Below are 17,929 nucleotides of genomic sequence, written 5' to 3'. Positions count from 1 at the left end.
TATTTAATAATTATTTTATGTTTTATTTATAATTTGTTTAGTCACTTCTAATTCCTTTAAACAAGAATATCTGTTGACAAATTACCAGACATGTATACGTAGTGCTTGGAAAACTTAAGAGCGTAGGCTAATTTGCCGGTGACTGATAGATTTTGTTACGAGAAAATGTTGGTGGGTGTTCCGCATTATTAGTGTCCGTCAAAAACTATTATTATCTACCCCGAATATTACTCCAATGTTTAAATTTTAATATCATGATATAAATGTTTGACTAAGGATTTCACAGTCCGTGAAAGAAAAATATAAAATTAATAAATCTTCAACTGAAATAGTGCATGCAGACGTGGTTACTGGTTTGTTAGATATTATCATTACATTAAATTAAACACAATTTGATGTTTATTTTCTGCTTAAAATGCACTGTATAAAAGATTGTTAATTCTTCGACAATTATAAATAACTGTCAAATCTAATTACGAACGTTCTATCAAGAAAGATATTCATTGGTACGAATAGAGAAATAAAAAAAATCTTACTTGTATTTCTTTATATTCTACATAGTACCACAAACAACACAGAAATGAACAAAGTCACTATGAATGTAACTTCCCCTAGCGGTCAAATCATGAAGATTCAAAGCAGACGACATAAACTCTGAAAAACTTGGAAAATGGAAATTTAATTTTGTTGGGAAGAGTGAATCCAAAAATGTTGAATTACCACATGATTCATCAGATATAAAGACTTTATGTTTGTTTAAACAACTTAATAGATTTGTGTTTAATTTTTGCAACGTTAATTTTATATTGCTATTTATTTATATAAACGTCTTCTCTAATATTTCTTCTATACTTCGGTTTCATGTGGCTTAACAAATTATTTCTCGTCCCAGTTGGCTTCAGTTTATCCTGAAAGGCAGGAAGAAGTTACTACTTATAAAAGTGAAGTCAGTTGGGAAATGGAAGCCATCAAGTTTTTAAGGAAAAGATTAAATGTTAGTCTCAGTGTGACAATGGAGTCCTTGTGCGTTACAATATCATCCGTTTAAATGCCCCAAAGTGTGATGGTCCGTCACTTTTGACTTTTTTATACTCTCTCTCTCTCTCTTTCTATCTTTCCTTTTCCCACTAATTGATTATAATTTCGGACATCATACAGCATTTCACAAAAATTAGAGTCAGGAAATAGCCTCAATTTCCTGCAAATTATCCATGCTGGTGCCGTGAGCTCTTATAAAAAGTGCTAAGAAATTCTTAGAAACAGGACGATAAGTAACATTACAGCCATAAATGTCTCACATAAAGCCAATACTTTCCTCATTACCACTGTATGCAATTGACAAACTGTTCACAGTAAAGGAAGGCGATGGCCATTACTTCTTCTTTTAAAGATAAGTTAAAAGAATACGTTGGCAATTTCAATATTATTATTTCTTGGTTAATGCGATAAGAACATCCAGATAGTATAATAGCTTTACTAAATATTTTCTTAATTTAATTATTTATTTGTTGTAGCTTGGAAGGATTACAAAATTTACCTCTAATGTTTCACAGAAATGAGTGAGATCTTTAGGTTTATAATTTAAAAAAAATCTACCGGAATATGCATTTCTATTAATAAGTGAATATGCAAAATGTGACATGAAACCATATTATCTTCTCTGCTTACTTTCGAGATTAGGAATGTCTTGATCACTTCTGGACACAGTATGTTCAGTATGTGCTGGTTCCAGCTGTGTCTACGCTAACTTGCAATCATGTGATCTGCAATTTTAGCCGCTAAGGACATTATACACTAATTAATAGTCATATTATTTCTGAACAGCAAACAGACTATTTAATATGTGACTATACATGAACGGGATCCTCCCTTCTACTCAGTGGTTCCAAATTAAGTAAGTCCAGACCATTATCATCACACTCGATAAAATACAATGAAAAGTAAGAATATACCACTTATATATATGTGTGTGTGTGTGTGTGTGTGTGTGTGTGTGTACTTACTTTAACAGGTCTATATTATTTCTTTAAATAAACCCCAATTGGACTTCAGTTATAATGAAACTCTGCTACAATGTTAATGTAAACGTATGCCTTCAAATCATAATGAAGATGGCCATCGATCTATACAATGGGGAAAAAAATTAAATAATCGTTATTTTGATTTAGGAATATTTTATTACTGTTCTTGTGTAATTCTAAAAAAGACGTCTTGCGTAGCGCGCGAGGATTGGACAAGGCATCCAAGACAGAACTTTTTGTATTGACAGTATTTCGAGGTACAGTAAAATTAGTAGCACTATAATGTTGGTATCTTTTGGCGATATCTGCTAAAATTACCTATCACAAAACTAACTAAATAAAGAAATCTATAAAAAGAGCTCTAGTTGGATCGGTTTTGATGGAGTACCTTCGGACCCGGGTTCGAATCCTGTGTGGGGCACCAAGAATTTTATCAAGGTCTTTCAGTTGAGGTGAGTCTCATATGGAGGTGAAGAGTTTTCCCTCCAGGAAATGAGGGTTTAAATCCCGCAAAGCAGGAAAAGGCATGGTTTAGATACAGGAATATATATCTAGGTATAAGACCAACCGCTTTATCCTAAAGGCATCTGAGCAAGTAGCGGGCTTTAAATAAAGCCTGGTGAGTAAGTGTGTGTGTGGGGAAGAAGAAATATTGGCGGTATTCGAATGCACAACGCAAGAAATTTTAGAGAAGGAAGCGAGACAATTCACCTTATATATATTAAGCAATATATGTCTCTCTCTATGATGTAGTTAACCTGATATATCAGGATTCTCTTTCTCTAGACCAGACAGCATATTTCTACAGAAATATTCTTCACTCACGGTGCAGTTTCAGGAAAAATCTCACAAATAGACTTATAATACCATGATTTCTGTAAACGACAATAAGCATACATGACACGTTAATTTTTTAAGAATTCTTCACCAATCTACATATAAATATAAATATGGCTTCCCTTCGCTCATCTCACTCCCCAAGTTTTTCTCCTGAAACGCCTTCTTTTCAAGGCCGTACATCAACCTGAAGAAGAAAAAATGATTTCATGATATCGCTAATACAACTCAAAACAACATGACAGCAGCAAGCTTCCCAAATTAGGCCTACAGGAACATTAACAATTGCTGTATACAATCAGGAATATTCCACTCTTAGAAGAAGTAAGCTTAGAATAGGCTTTATGTGCTTTAATTTCTCTCAAAACAAATCTTAGATATGCTTATCAGTGCATTTAGTGTAGTTTGCTTTATATGTAGATGAATGAAAAAATGTTAACTCTATCATTCCATAATTTTGTTTTTTTACTCAATCATAAAATCTGTTTCTTTAGGAAAGCTACAACAGATACCTGAACTAGAAGTACAAGAGTTTCCCGCTAAGCATCATGAAATACTTTGAAGAAACAACCGGAGTATGGCAGGAGCTTCTTCCGGGCACGCGACCAACCACTGACCTTGATGCTTGCTCTACTTCCACTCTGTCAATGGCTGGTGATCGTACGCTGTTCCGTACTAAAAGCACATCGAGTCATTATTCTCTGAAGAGTACAACCACCGATGGCCAAGGATCCACTTATAAATATCCGCTCAGTAGAACAACGTCTAGTCGACAGCGTAAAAGAGTCATATTAAAGAATGGAACAGTTAATCTCTCCAAAGAGCACGTGTCTAAACGTCACCAGCGTTATCTTCAGGATATATTTATAACTTTAGTTGATATTCAGTGGCGATGGAATCTTCTAGTATTTGCTATGGGCTTTATTTTAAGTTGGCTCATTTTTTCTCTTATATGGTGGCTAATTTGTTTGGCTCATGGAGATTTCGACCATATTGGTGATGAGAATTGGGAACCTTGTGTGAAAGATGTCATATCTTTTTCTACTGCCTTTCTTTTCTCTGTAGAAACACAACATACCATTGGTTATGGATCTCGTTATACGAACGATGAATGTCCAGAAGCCATTTTCATTATGTGCATCCAGTCTATAACAGGAGTTATGATCCAGTGTTTCATGGCAGGCATCGTCTTCGCCAAGCTGTCTCGTCCCAAAAAGAGATCCCAGACTTTAATGTTCAGCAGATATGCTTGCATTTGTCTAAGGGATGAAACAATGAGGCTTATGTTTCGAGTGGGGGATATGAGAAAATCTCACATCATTGGTTCTCAGATCAGTGCGCAAGTTATCAGGAGAAAAATTACAGCAGAAGGCGAAATTATACCATATTATCATACCCGAATAGACGTACACTTTGATGATGGTGGAGACAACGTATTTCTTATTTGGCCAGCGACCATTGTACACGAAATAAATGAAAACAGTCCGTTTTACCTGAAGTCAGCCGAAGATATGATGAGAGAGCGCTATGAAATAGTCGTGATCCTAGAAGGTACAATTGAATCCACTGGTCAATCTATCCAGGCAAGATCATCGTACATACCTGCTGAGATTCTTTGGGGTCATCGCTTTGATCAGGTTGTTGGTTTTCGAAAAGAAACAGGAGAATACGTTGTGGATTACAGTAAATTCAATGCGACTCAGGAAGTGCAGACTCCTCTTTGTAGTCCCAAAGACTTATACGAATACCAACGGCTCATCAGCGAAGTCCCAAAATCACCAAGTTTTAATAATCCCACCCAACAAGAATGTCCCAGTATGGACTCAATTCAAAGAGGAATCCCGACAGAAAGAAGACCTTCTATTGATAGACAAATGTCTGACGAACAGAATGAAACAAATGAACGGAAGTCTTCGGGTGATCAACAAGAATCTTTAAGTGCAGAAAGGAAAACTTCAGACGATAGAAATGGAGCAGTGTCTTCACCTGTACTTTATGCCAAAGAAAGACGCGCTTCGGACGAAGCAGAGTGTTAAATGTGGTAAGTGGAGTGATACATTCTAAGCATCCCAATCTTATAAGTTTGTTTCGTAATCATAATAGTTAATTATCACTCATTTTAAAAAAATCGTATTTTTTATTTCACCTAAAGAATGTCTCTCCCACTCTTAGGATGATCTTTAAAGCCAGTTGTGTCACCCTATAAATAAAAACAACTTGTACAGGAGGGCTCTATTAATCTCTGTCACATTGGAATAAAATGATGTAATCTGTGCACTCCTGTTGTTTAAGCTAGTTGCTATTTTGAAGTACTGCACTCTATGCAAGACCTAGCACGCACCGTGGGAGCCTCCGTAGCCTCCATTTGATATAGACCAGCCCTTTGGTAGGAAAGGCCCGAGTTCGAATCCCATCTATGAAGAACCTTTATCAGGTGTTTTCAATCTCACACGAAGAGAGGGTCTGTCTTCGGAATTTTCGTCCCTCAGAGGAGGCAAACCGGCCTCGTGGGCACACAGCTCTACAGACATGAAATACTTATCCCTAGAGAAATAGAGGAGAGGAATGGCAAGCTGACTGCATTAATTGACTATCAGGGAAATCAACCCGTTTTGGACGGATGAGGAATGAATAGATTATGGGTGATACGATGCCTATAGGATACCTACCAAGTTTGCAGGATTTTATTATTTTTAGTAGTAGTAGTATTTAAGGCCCTGCAAGAAAATAGTTTAAATATCTGCTCCCTGTTCCACTCAGGATTTCCCCATTTTAGATCTTTTGATTTTCTCTAATTTCAGTTCAATAGGAGATCACCTACAGCGGGCTGTGAATATTTGTATTTACAGCCCCCTGTGGCTAGTGGATGAGAGTTACATAATCGTTGTATTACGTTGCACTCCAGAAATCTTCATTATACTATAGTAATGTTCATATTTACCTATTTTATTCTACAAGTTAAATATTTAAATCTACTTGACGACATTGTTCATCATAAGTTAATATTTTACTTTTATTTTATTTTTAGGGGATCGACCATTGCTATGAGCAAGCAAAAGTGAGAATAATGAAGTGCTTTAAGAAAGAAAAGCAACATTGGTGCTAATGGACTAAACGACTTCTTTAAGAAGTAGACATAATCTAACTGCACTAAACAAACTTAACTAATTTTAGAAGATGCCGCTCTTATCTTATAAAAGACGTTTATGCAGTTGTTATCAATGTGTACTTTGGGCATAAATATGCTCAAAGAAAATAAGATATTGTGTGTGTGTGTGGGGGGGGGGGGAATGCTTCATAAAGGCATCTTTTTCTTGAAGACTTGTGATATTACTTCATCGTGGAATTGCCAAGCAAAATAAAAGACAAGAGATCATATGCATTTTTACCCTTTTAACCTTTTGAAAGCCTCTTATTGTGATTAGAGGAGACCACTCTAAATCAAAAAGTGAAATCAAAAGACTGGGAACAATTCTCAAAATACTTAATGCAGCTTAATCAGTGGATATTTTAATATAAAGAGAAATATAATTTTAGAAAAAATACTCATAGTAATGCAATATCAATAAATTTTTTTTCTTTCTTTCTTTTTCACCAGTTTTATGAAGTTGCTGAACTTTTTCTCAACATATACATGAAACTAAAACAGTTCGCATAAAAACATAAACGCTTTAACTCATAATACAAGCATAAAAAAATGGTAAAGCGTGTACTTGTGCATGACAATCACAGGTACTGTTCATATCATCATGGAGTCAGTCGTATGATGGATGAAATGGGTGCTGATTTCCATAAATTGGCGTCTGTTGTGCAACTCACCAGGTAGAACAGTCAAAGACTGTTGTCTACGGGAAAGCACGCACGCACGCACGCGCGCGCGCACACACACACACACACCTCAGTGTAACATCTCTGCTAAAATGCATTATTATTTTTCAAGCAGTTTTGTTATTGAAATGAAAACATCAAAATAGACTTTGTTATGAAGACGAAATATGTCAAATTTAAAAAAAAAAAAAAGATATCACGTTCAATGCAATGCTAGAACATGAAAATATCTTGTTCAATTATGTTCAACCAATAGATCGAAGCCAACCGAAATAGCTTAATAGCACAATGTAACCGAACATCCCAGTCATCCTGGAAACATTCTGAAGACTGTCTTCTAATGTACATTATGTTCAGTAAACTCTTCTCCCTCAAATTATTCTTTACTTCAAGATTTTTAAAGCGTAAGTCACTGCATGGAAATGACAGAATAGCTTAGATTTCTAAGCAGTTACTCAGCCATGATATCAGATCTAATGAAGCAAGAAACATTGTTCTAATGATTATTGGATGAGTTGTAGTCATGGCATTCTCCTGTGCGACTACTACAAGAAAAGCCACGAGATCTTGTCTCATTCGCCAAAAAATGTTTCTAATGTTTGATTTTGGATGACTCAAATGCACTGAAGTTGAAAAAATAAATGTTTTACCCATTCTACTAGAACACTTCACGAAATGTTCAGGCTCTTTACCATGAATCACCTTGCTTTGAAACTGGAATGCTATGTCGACACAACACGTGTCTATCCATCTAATCTTATGTTGCCATTACATCCCACGTGATTATTGACTCTTGGAGTGAAAACACAAACACACTTCGGATGGCAGTAAATATTTAAATACGAAGACTGAAAATTATTCAAGTCAGAAGTTCTTGTAAGAAGTTAAATCACATACAAGATGCCCTGAATCGGTGAGATGCTTCTAAATGTATGCAGTAATTCCTTTTTTGTTCAATGTATCTCTGTTAGATTTGTTTTGGCTAAGGCTATGTTGTATTCAAATGTACATGAGGCATCTTGAAATCATATCCGCTTCAAAGCGTTTCAGTACGGAAAGAAAAAGAATTGTAGAGGGTCTAATTTAGGTGATTCCAAGATGGTAAGGAACCATAAAATTGCTATGCTTCTTGGCAGAGAGGTCCTGAAGATTCAGAGTCATTTGCATTAAAAAAAAATTAATATTTTTGAGTCCATTTCCGACTAACCACAAAAGGAAAACATTAAAAAATGGTTCTGTAAACAGTCTTCTTCGTGGTCTGGTCTTAGGAATGAAATTTCTGATGCACTTTGTCAATTCAACTTAAGATTGAGCCAAAACTTTAGAGAGTACCAGATGTTTCCGAATTTTTGACAAATTCTGTCATGAATATATATCATTCCCATATTTCACTCCTCCAGTGAGCAATGTCACAACGGACGACTAGCACCATCATCTACTGAATTAATTTTTACTCAGTGAATTGGAATAAAATGAATCTAGGTGGCAGCACAGTCTATTACGATAACAGTATATGTAGCTGTTATCAACAATCGAAAAATGGCGACCGTGCTTGCGAAGTGTACAACTGTCAAGTGTACACCATATATCTGTTCATTTTGTTCAAAATTAGAACAAACTATTAAGCAGATTTTTAATGTATATCCTACTCTAAATTTGATTGTACTTTTCAGGCCAGTTTTTCAAAACAATAAGCAGAAAAGTGATTGTCTCACTTCGGGTGATGATATTCATATCTCACCTACAGTTATATTTAAACTTTCTGTTTTCATTATTTTGTAAGATTTTATTCTAGGAATTGCATACGATCATTACAGTGATATTACTCTTGTCTATAATACAAAACATGTACAGAAAGGTTTCCCTTTCTTGTGTTTTTATTACTGTGAAAGATAAAGGATTAAAATTTTTCCGACTTTTTTTTTTCCTTCTTATTCAAAGTAACTGGAAGATGAAGAAGAAGAAGCAAGTAAATATCTTGACATACAGTAGCTTATCACTTATGTTTCCTGTGTTTTTCATTCACTGAAATGATAAGAAATCTCTCTTTCTAGTTCCTCAAATATGATGCCGTAACAGACCTTATATTTGCTTTTTAGGCGTGTACTTATCAGAAATAACTGATAAGAATGTGGGTTTGAGTAACCTGTGAGTGTGATAATCCTTAGAAAGGGGGTAAAAGTAGTTACCCCCCAAAAAAAATTTTTGTTAATTTCGAATTATTCAAAATCCTATTAATTCGTTTTAATATTTAGCTTCATGCGTTTATTTTAGTACAATAAATCATAAACTATAAACATTATACTGCTATGATAATTATACTAATATAATGCTAAATTACTGCCCTATTTCTAAATTAAATATTAAATTAATGTCGTTTAGAAACAGTCAAACACAAGGATTTTCTTGACGACGTTCCTGCTTTCCTTTCGCATACAGTTCGAACAATGTTCGGCTACAGCATGCTGAAGTTCAAAGACATAAAATGTTCGAATTAGATGATTTTGACCCCTCATTCTAAACAATAAATTCAGGAAATCATTAAACATAAGTGATTTGTGTATACAGTTTTTCTCGCAAGAAGCTTTTTAATAAATTTGACTGCAGAACATATATAATTATTTAATATGAGTGTAAAAAATGAAAAATAATACAATATAAAGACATGAATTGTGAAAATTTAATGCCAATCTTGTAAAAGCAACCTCGGTAGAAATTAACGAACGCTATACTTAGAAATCGAGATTAAATAGTTTAATAAAACTGTAAGTGAAATGAAATGTAAAAATAAAATATAAAAACTTCTAGTAAAATGTTTTACTTCTGAAATAAGCGCCAGTTTATCGTAATTGATGAAATGATCTTTTGAAACAATCAGGATTACTTGTGAATAAGGAAATAGAGGGAGGATAAACACGAGAGTCCAAATTAAAATTCTCAAGATCCCAGGGTCCATCAACAGCTTATTTCGAAGAAGACAAAAACTGTAGTTGTCGAATGATACAGTGCGCATAGTTCTGTCCAGTGTTAAATAAAAGGAGGAAAATACTAATATGATGCATACCAAATGTAAACACCCATTTTTGTCATTCTGAAGTCTTAACATGTTGGTCACAGTTCATATACATTTCTGAACGTGAATAGTAAACCTACATAGAAAGAGTTTACTTAAATTATGTTATTAAGAATCAATTGCGATTCTAAAAATATTCGAAAGCATAGGCACGTGTTATCCCGTTTCCGTAAAGAAATCTAAACATAAATTGTTAACAAAAACGTGCTCAAGATCCCACCGTAATTCTTTTAAGATGCGGATGCGATACCGAGCTGCGACGTAGTGGAAGAGTTCGTAGTTTCAGTGACGAAAGTCATGGAAAGCGCATAAAATCAAAAATCAGCGAACGCCTTTTATTTCCTTATAAGGAAATAAAATATTTCCTTATATAGTTTGAGGCCTTTAACCCTATCTAGCTTTTGAAGACTGAGTGGGCAGTTCGTTCTCCACAGGTAACCAATCAGAGATAGCTGGCCCAAGAATATCACCAATTATAAGCGACAACCGATGAAGAGACTGGTAAACAAGTTCTGCCATCGTTTGGTACCTAACTCTAACAAGATATGTCCTTGTCTCAAAATGTGCGAGTTCTACGGTCGATTTTCTTCAATTTATGGGACGAAAAACTCGAGTTTCCAAGAGAAATTCTGCTTGCCAGTGAAAGAGATAGACTAACTGGGGAACCGGTGGAAAAAGGCTTACAAAATGTTCCGACTAGAATTGAACTTAAGTCTAGTCGCCGACTTGCATTTTCGTCAAAAACTGAATATCACAAATACAACAGACTCCAAATTCATTCATTTGTGTTTTTCGTATGTTTGTATGTTTTTGTTAATGTTCCCGAATCTCAACAACAGTTTACGAAAGGTCTTAGATTTACTGAAGTTAAGGCCATTGAGCGAAATTTGAAAAGCTGATATTTTCTTATTAAACAACAGAAAATAAATTTACCTTAGAGGTTGAGGGGGAAATGTCTCATCAATAATAATAATATTATTAATAATAATAATAATAAAGCAGTTCAAGAAGAAACTGCAACTTTTGTGACAATCTTGTAAAATGCTAATATAAAATTGCCCAATATCAATGCAAAGGTTTGCATTGGTATTGGGCAACACATCTAGCAACTAAGAATTATTTATATATCTGATCAAACTTATGAAAAGATTCCATTATACTTTACCTATGTTCAATTTTCTTTATTCTTTACTGCACAGAATTTTTTTAAAAAAATGAAAAATCTGCATCGAAACATAACTCAAATTGTCAACACATAAATTTGTATAATACTGTATACAGAGAATTTTGATGATGCATATGATTGTTATTATTATGCATTCTTTTAAATCGGGGGAAAAAACTGAATACATCTCTATTAAGAAAAATAAATAAGTAGAATACTTGTTCAGTATTAATTAAGCAATCAGCTAATGTCTTGGATTAATATTCTTATCATTTAGAAGTATTTAATTATCATTTCTACGTATTGGCTTATTAGCCAGTTGCTAAAAAAAATTATCGTTATAAAATACGATCTATTCGGCTACAGATTTTGAACTTTGATTCTAACAATAAAACACAAATCACAGTTCAAATTGTTTAACAATAACAGGTAACACCGAAGAAATAAAAAAGCAGTGATTGTTTATGCTGTAATTTTTCATTCGAAATATTCTGACTATGCTTCGTAAAGTGCAACAGATTAAGAAGACCTGTAAATACTCAGTAAATGTATTTGCTTCTCTTTTATGCTGCGTTAGCAGATTGAGGGTGAGTTTTTTCATTATTTACTATGAAGTTTCCAAGTTATAGACAACTAATTTGACATCCACAGTCGCACTAAATTATAGATTACAATAATTATATGAGTTAATATTTCGAAACTAATAATTTTAGGTAGGGTTAACATTCCACTGCCACTAAAAAAAACCTCAAAACCGCACGATTTTCAGAATTATACACAACCACAAACCTTTCACATTGCAGTTGTATCTGAATTTATACCAGTGGTTATTAACCTTTTTTTACCCTGGCGCGTCCTTTCAATTATTTGTATGGCCTGTCGCCCCCTGCTCAATTTTACACTAGGTTAATGACTCAATAAGATACTTATAATATATTATTATTCAAACCTAAATCACCATCAACATATTCGAACTGATAGTTAATTAATAATTAATGACTTTGATACAAATTAATTTTACTCAAAAATAATATAAACTTACTCTATTTAATAAGCCAATCATCAATGGCTACCCTAAGCCTGATGAGATCCTGTTAATTTTTCAATATCAGGTTGAATGTTCGAAAAACAAAGTCTCAAGTCTCCTCTTTCACTTATTTGCAATCTATTTCGCTGCTTAGCTAACAATTGCAACACGACGCTGAATTCTGTCTAGACCAAGTATGAACAAGGAAAAGCAATTGGCAGTAATTTTATTTCTTGGCAAAGCTGAGGATAGTTGCATTGCATGTTTGGCCAGAATCTTTCATACCAACGCTGTTGTAATTGTACTTGATCTTCAAAATCATTATTCAAGTCAGGGATCTTCAACGCATGGCAAGTGGGACATCTGTGGCCAGTGGAGCTCTTTGCCGTGGCCAGCCGGCCATTTTAAAAAATAATTTCAATGAAGCCCACTGGCCACTAAGCTATACTGCGGTATTTAGAGTTGTAAGATGCTTTTCAGATTCACAAGGAACGCTGTGCATTTGATACTTTACATAAAATTCTATAAAAAATAAATATTAAATAGACATGCTTCTTCATTCGAGTGCACTGTCTAGTGCCATCCAGATACATCTCGAAGGTTCTCGAAACTTCGTTATTTTCATATAAATACAAGATCTCATCCACAGTCAGTTAGTCAGTCGTGAACAGTGTGATATTCGTGTATAAGCGCACGCAGGTTCGTCCTGTCAGCCATAGCTTATGGTGGTTTTATATTGCCAGACTTTTTTTTATTAGTGTGAGAAATATTCAAGTGATTCTTGTCGGTTTTTGATGCCGATCGATGATAAGCTAGTGTGTTTAATTTGTCGTCAGTCTGTGTCAGTATCAAAATAATACAATATAAATCAACACTATGAGACAAAGCATGTCCAATTTCGATCACCTTCAAGGGCAACTTCGTGTGGACAAAAAAAACCATTTCCAAATTGATAGAAAATGCCAACATGGTATGTTTAAAAGGCAGAGGGAAGAGAGCAAAGCGAGCGTGAAAGTAAGTTATGTAATAGCTGAAAAAATTGCTAAAAAATCAAAAGCCTTCTTGGACGGCGAGAGAAAAGAGTGTCTCATCGCTGCTGGAGAAATTCTGTGCTTAAATGATAAGGAAGTGTTTAAAAAACCGAGTTTGTCTGGGATAACTGTAGCATGACGTGTCGAAGAACTTACCAATGACATTGAAGAAATTTAAAAAAAAAACGGTCGTCCGAATTTACGTCATATTCACTTGCTTTAGATGAGAGCACAGATGTGAAGGATAGAGCACAACTGGCTATCTTTGTCCGTGGCATTGATCAACAATTCAATGTGACAGAAGAACTGCCAGCGCTCGTACCTATGAAGGGAACGACGAAAGGCACCGATATTCTTGAAGCTGCCAAGAAAACGCTCCAGCGTTTCGACCTCAGCTTAACCAACTTCCAGGGTGTGGTAACTGATAGTGCCCCTGCTATGGTGGGAAAGAGAAAGAACGAAGGGTTTGTTGCGCTGCTTAGGAAAGAACCGGAACCAGAAGGAAAATATTTCGTCCACTGCTACTGGTTAATCCACCAGAATTTGTGCGCGAAAACTATTGGATTTGAAAATGTCATGAAAGTTATGTTGAATGTCGTCAACATTATTAGGGCAAAAGGATTGAATCACCGTCAATTCCAAAAGTTTTTGACCGAAGAGTGCGAAGCGGATCACGGCGATGTGGTTTATTATAGTGATGTGCGTTGGTTGAGCAGAGGGAAGGTTCTTAAAAGAGTTTAAGGAGCGAAATACAGCAGTTCATTCAAACCAAGGGAAATCCGATTGCGGAATTTAACGATCTGAAGTGGATGACAGACTTTGCCTTTGTGACCGACATCTCGTTGCATATGAATGACCTAAATACGCGGCTGCAATACAAAGATCAACTAGTGCACACTCTGTTTGATCATATCAAAGCTTTTGTGGAGAAAATTGTATTATTTTTAAATCACACACAGTTTTTTTCATTGTTCTTTGCGTTTTCGTCACTTGTTGATACTGAACTATGAGAGGAAGTGACGACGTCACATTACTTTTACCTGAGCCAATCATCGTATCTAAAACTTCATTTATAGCAAGATGAAAGTTTCACCAACAGTATGTGGATTTTCACATTTGGAAATTAATTTTGAAATTTTGTAAGACACAAGAAGTCAATTCTCTTTTGATTAGTTTGTTTTGAAACCAACCCTTCATCTCCAGAACGATTTTTAAATTTAGTTTTAATTCGCATACTCCACATCCATTTTTGCTGGATTTGGATGCTTTGTTCTTAAATATTCAATCATTCTTGAAGGCTTCATTCCTTCGCTTGAGAAATTTTATTTACATATTAAACACATTGGTAACTGCTCATTATTTATAAGCGGAATAACTCCATATTTTAAATATCCACTTGAATTGACACTTTCTTTTTTTCACTCGTTTTAATAGACTATGGTGCAACACAATATCAACGAAGTGCGCCACATGATACCACTGGCTAGATTTAATCTGCAAACCGGGGTTGTCAGATAGGCGTTAGGAAAAGTAGCAGATAAAGCTTATAAAAGTAGTGGATTCTGCCAAAAAATAGACCAAATTAATTATTTTCAATGTAGAAAATTCAGACCAAAAAGTGGTCCAATTACTGAACTTTCAATGTAAAAATTCTAAAAAATAAGCAGCAAATAAATTTGAACAGTATTGCTAGTCATCCAATTTAAATAGTGATGCTAGATTAAATACGGATTTTTTTGCTTTTATTACATTAGTATTATTATAACACTTACCTCCCTCCTCAGCGTTCACAGCAGGACGTACCGCCCAGGTTAAGAACCACTGCTTTATACCTTACTATATCACTTGGTTTGTCACAGCATTTGAGAAATATAATATCCGAACAATTTGTACAATATAACATACACACATCAGGATTTGCTGCACGAAAATTCATAGCTTTCTTAAATTGTGTGCGCTACCATTAAGCGCCTTCGTACAGTCAGAGCATGACTAATGAATTGCTGTAGGTTTTCCAGAAAGAGTAGCTCTTGGTTCAATATCTTAACTTAGTAAGGCCACAGTTTTAAACTGAGAAGATAAGATTCAATAAATATTCATTAATTTATTCTTATGGAAAAGAAACGTTGAGATAATATGAGTGTTTTTATATTATATCAACGACCGACTAACTCGAGTACCGGCTGAAAAGTTCCTCTAGTCAATCTTTCTTCGTACGGCCCAGCAGCACTATGAATGCGTTTTCGCAGGACCTTACAGACAGCCCCAGGCTATCACTAAGTTAATCGCCACGCAGTGAAGAGACAGCTAACAAGTACCGTCATCTCGTGGTCCCTAACTCAATATTTTTAATGTCTGAAAAGAGTGTGGGTTCGACGTTGATTTTCTTGAGTTCACTAGACGAAAAACCCGAGTTTCCCGGATAAAAAAAATCGCTTGCCCGTGCCAGAAATCGACTAACTCTGTAATCGATCGAAAAAAAAAAAAAGCTTAGAAAATGTTCTGCTAGTCGGAGACTAGACTTAACCCCAAGTCTTCATTAGTGCGGTCAAACACCATGGAGTGCAAACGCCACTACTACTGAGCTACACAAGCTCATTCTACAGCATATACTTTTATATTGCAGAATTAAGACTCATATATTGTTTCGTATTTTGATCTCTTTCTGTGCTATTTCATCCTATATCTTAGTTATGTTATAAAATTAACTTAAATCTTATGAAAATAAATTACATTTAATGTCTTTTGCAGCATATCAATTTCTTCAGTTATTATAGATGATACTGCCTATTAACTCTTCCGAGACTAAAGTTCCAGCCCACTGTCCCCTCATTCAGCTTAATTTTATGCCAGTGATCAAAAAACAAATGTCTGAAGAATTGTCTGAACAAATGTCTCATGATTCGTTAGAATCATTTTCCCAGGATTCGTTGTGCGTGAATGCCACACTTCCAAAGACAGCCAGTGATTCAGTCTCGGTAACTCAACAAGTGAAAAGTATTTACCGCAAAATAAGAAACAAAACAAAATCAAGGAATGTTAAAGGCAGAAAATCTTTTATAGTTAATTCAAAAAACAAAACTAAAAATTTACTATCATGTCGCCAGTTTAGACAACACTCATGCTCGCGCAGTGAAAATGAAACTTTAAAAAAATCAGTTAAATCGCATAAAAATGCGCAATCCAATAGGGAAGGATTTGAGACAAAATCTTTATGCACTTCAAACAAAGATTCTTGGAAGTTAATTACACCAAATTTAATCGAAGCTGTTAAAACAAATGCATCTCAATCTTCATCTTCAGATAAAAGGAAAAACTCAGGAGAGAATTTAAAACATTTCGCGATATCTAATTACAAAAAGAAAATAACATTAGACTTACAGATATCTTCTCTGGACACAATCGAAATTTCCACCCAAAATAATTCTAGCAATTCAAGTGATAATACGGTTTCTCCTATCACCGAAATGTATGCACCACTATATTCTACGAAAGTGAATAACGAGGGTAACTGCAGAGCGATAAACACCTTTACATCAAATTGCTGTAACAGTGTAGCTTCAGATAATGCTAAATTCATCCATCGCAAGAAAATAAACCAAAGCTCTGCATTTTCCACGATAGAATTACTGAATGGTTCGAGAATAAAATTTCTGAAGTCTAAAATCCAAAACAAATCTCATTCAGATATCAATTCAATTATTCCAGAACTTTTGAAAGAGCAGCAAACGAAAAGTAGCTTATACAGGAAAACAACAAACCAACTTGATGCTTCAAAAAATGTTGCTAATAAGAAAAGCCATCAAAGGAATTCTAAAACAATATGTAAACATGACGCGGATGCAATTTTTGGAAAGTGTAGAGAAAATAGAGTGTCATCTGCAATATGTAAAACAGTTGATTGTAAACCCACAGGAAAACACAGTAAATGCATATTTAGCAAGAAGACTTCAACTCGACCAGACGTCACAATAAACGCATTAAATAGTAAAATGCAACAGAACTGTTCTAAAATTATAGTGGTAAAAGAAATTAAAGCACCTAATATGATTAAAGATGGGGAACCAAATGAGAAATCAATGCCCATCCATATATCAAAAGACTTTAGAAATGTTCCATCACCACAGATAAAATCCTCTAAAAATACCATTATTCCATACAGGCACAAAACTGATAGAGCAGTTTCATGCTTAAAGTCTTGCCATTGTATCAAACCTCCCACTTCTGATAATGAAGAGGTTACATCGAAATCTTTACAACCGTTTACACAGAAATTATTGCAGAATAAAACGTATAAACAGTTATACCTGGAAGAGAAAAACAGGCATGCAGCTGTAGAACAAAACAAAAATCCAATTTCTGATGGTGAATGCGATTGTAGTCGAAAAGAAAAACAGACATCGAACAAAGCTCTGTTTTTATTGAACTATAATAAAGCTGCACATGATTGTTCCAGAGGATTCATGAATATACCATCTATACATAGTAAACGACAGAGAAGAAGATCAGACAGCCATTGTGATATCAAAATTGCCAAAGAATCATCACCTAGTATTGGAAATCTTGAACTAAATCCACCTCAAAAGGGAAAAAGAGAAATCATAGAATCCATTATGAATAATTCTTCCACAAGAAATATAGGAAATCATGATTACAGGAAAAACTCATGGCAGCCTTCTGTTATCGTAACTCGTCGGGGGATTAATAACCAAGATAAAGACCTTATTTCTGTGGATAGGAAAGCCTACAAAATAAATCAAAATTCTGACTGTGAATCTGAAAAAATTAATTTGAGCAAAACGTATATTCCCAGGCAGAACAAAAAATAAGTGCTTTTGATAATGCAGAGCATCTGAAAGACGTTCGTTGCATCCGAAAAACTACCGAACATTGGAAAAAAAAACCCAAATGAAACCTAGTGAAAAATTGTTAACACAATTTACGAAT

At 34.7% G+C, this 17,929-nt stretch overlaps 1 pseudogene across 2 annotated transcripts in view; it reads left to right on the top strand.

Annotated features, from left to right (window-relative positions):
• Positions 1-17,929, top strand: part of LOC150108927 (G protein-activated inward rectifier potassium channel 3 pseudogene) — a 77,959-nt pseudogene that overhangs the window by 14,965 nt on the left and 45,065 nt on the right. Inside the window, exons 2-3 of one of the 2 annotated variants that reach the window (XR_016549404.1) lie at positions 3,353-4,899; positions 5,887-6,418. The product of XR_016549404.1 is annotated as a G protein-activated inward rectifier potassium channel 3 pseudogene, transcript variant X1 (transcript). Of the gene's footprint in view, positions 1-3,352; positions 4,900-5,886; positions 6,419-17,929 lie in introns of those variants that run through there. The other variant, XR_016549405.1, reaches the window with a different exon arrangement.

Source organism: Typopeltis vanoorti, chromosome 2 (assembly GCF_054136105.1).
Source record: "Typopeltis vanoorti isolate ZY-2024b chromosome 2, IOZ_Tvanoo_1.0, whole genome shotgun sequence".
NCBI lineage: Eukaryota > Metazoa > Arthropoda > Arachnida > Uropygi > Thelyphonidae > Typopeltis > Typopeltis vanoorti.
This window is presented reverse-complemented; position numbering and strand designations above follow the sequence as displayed.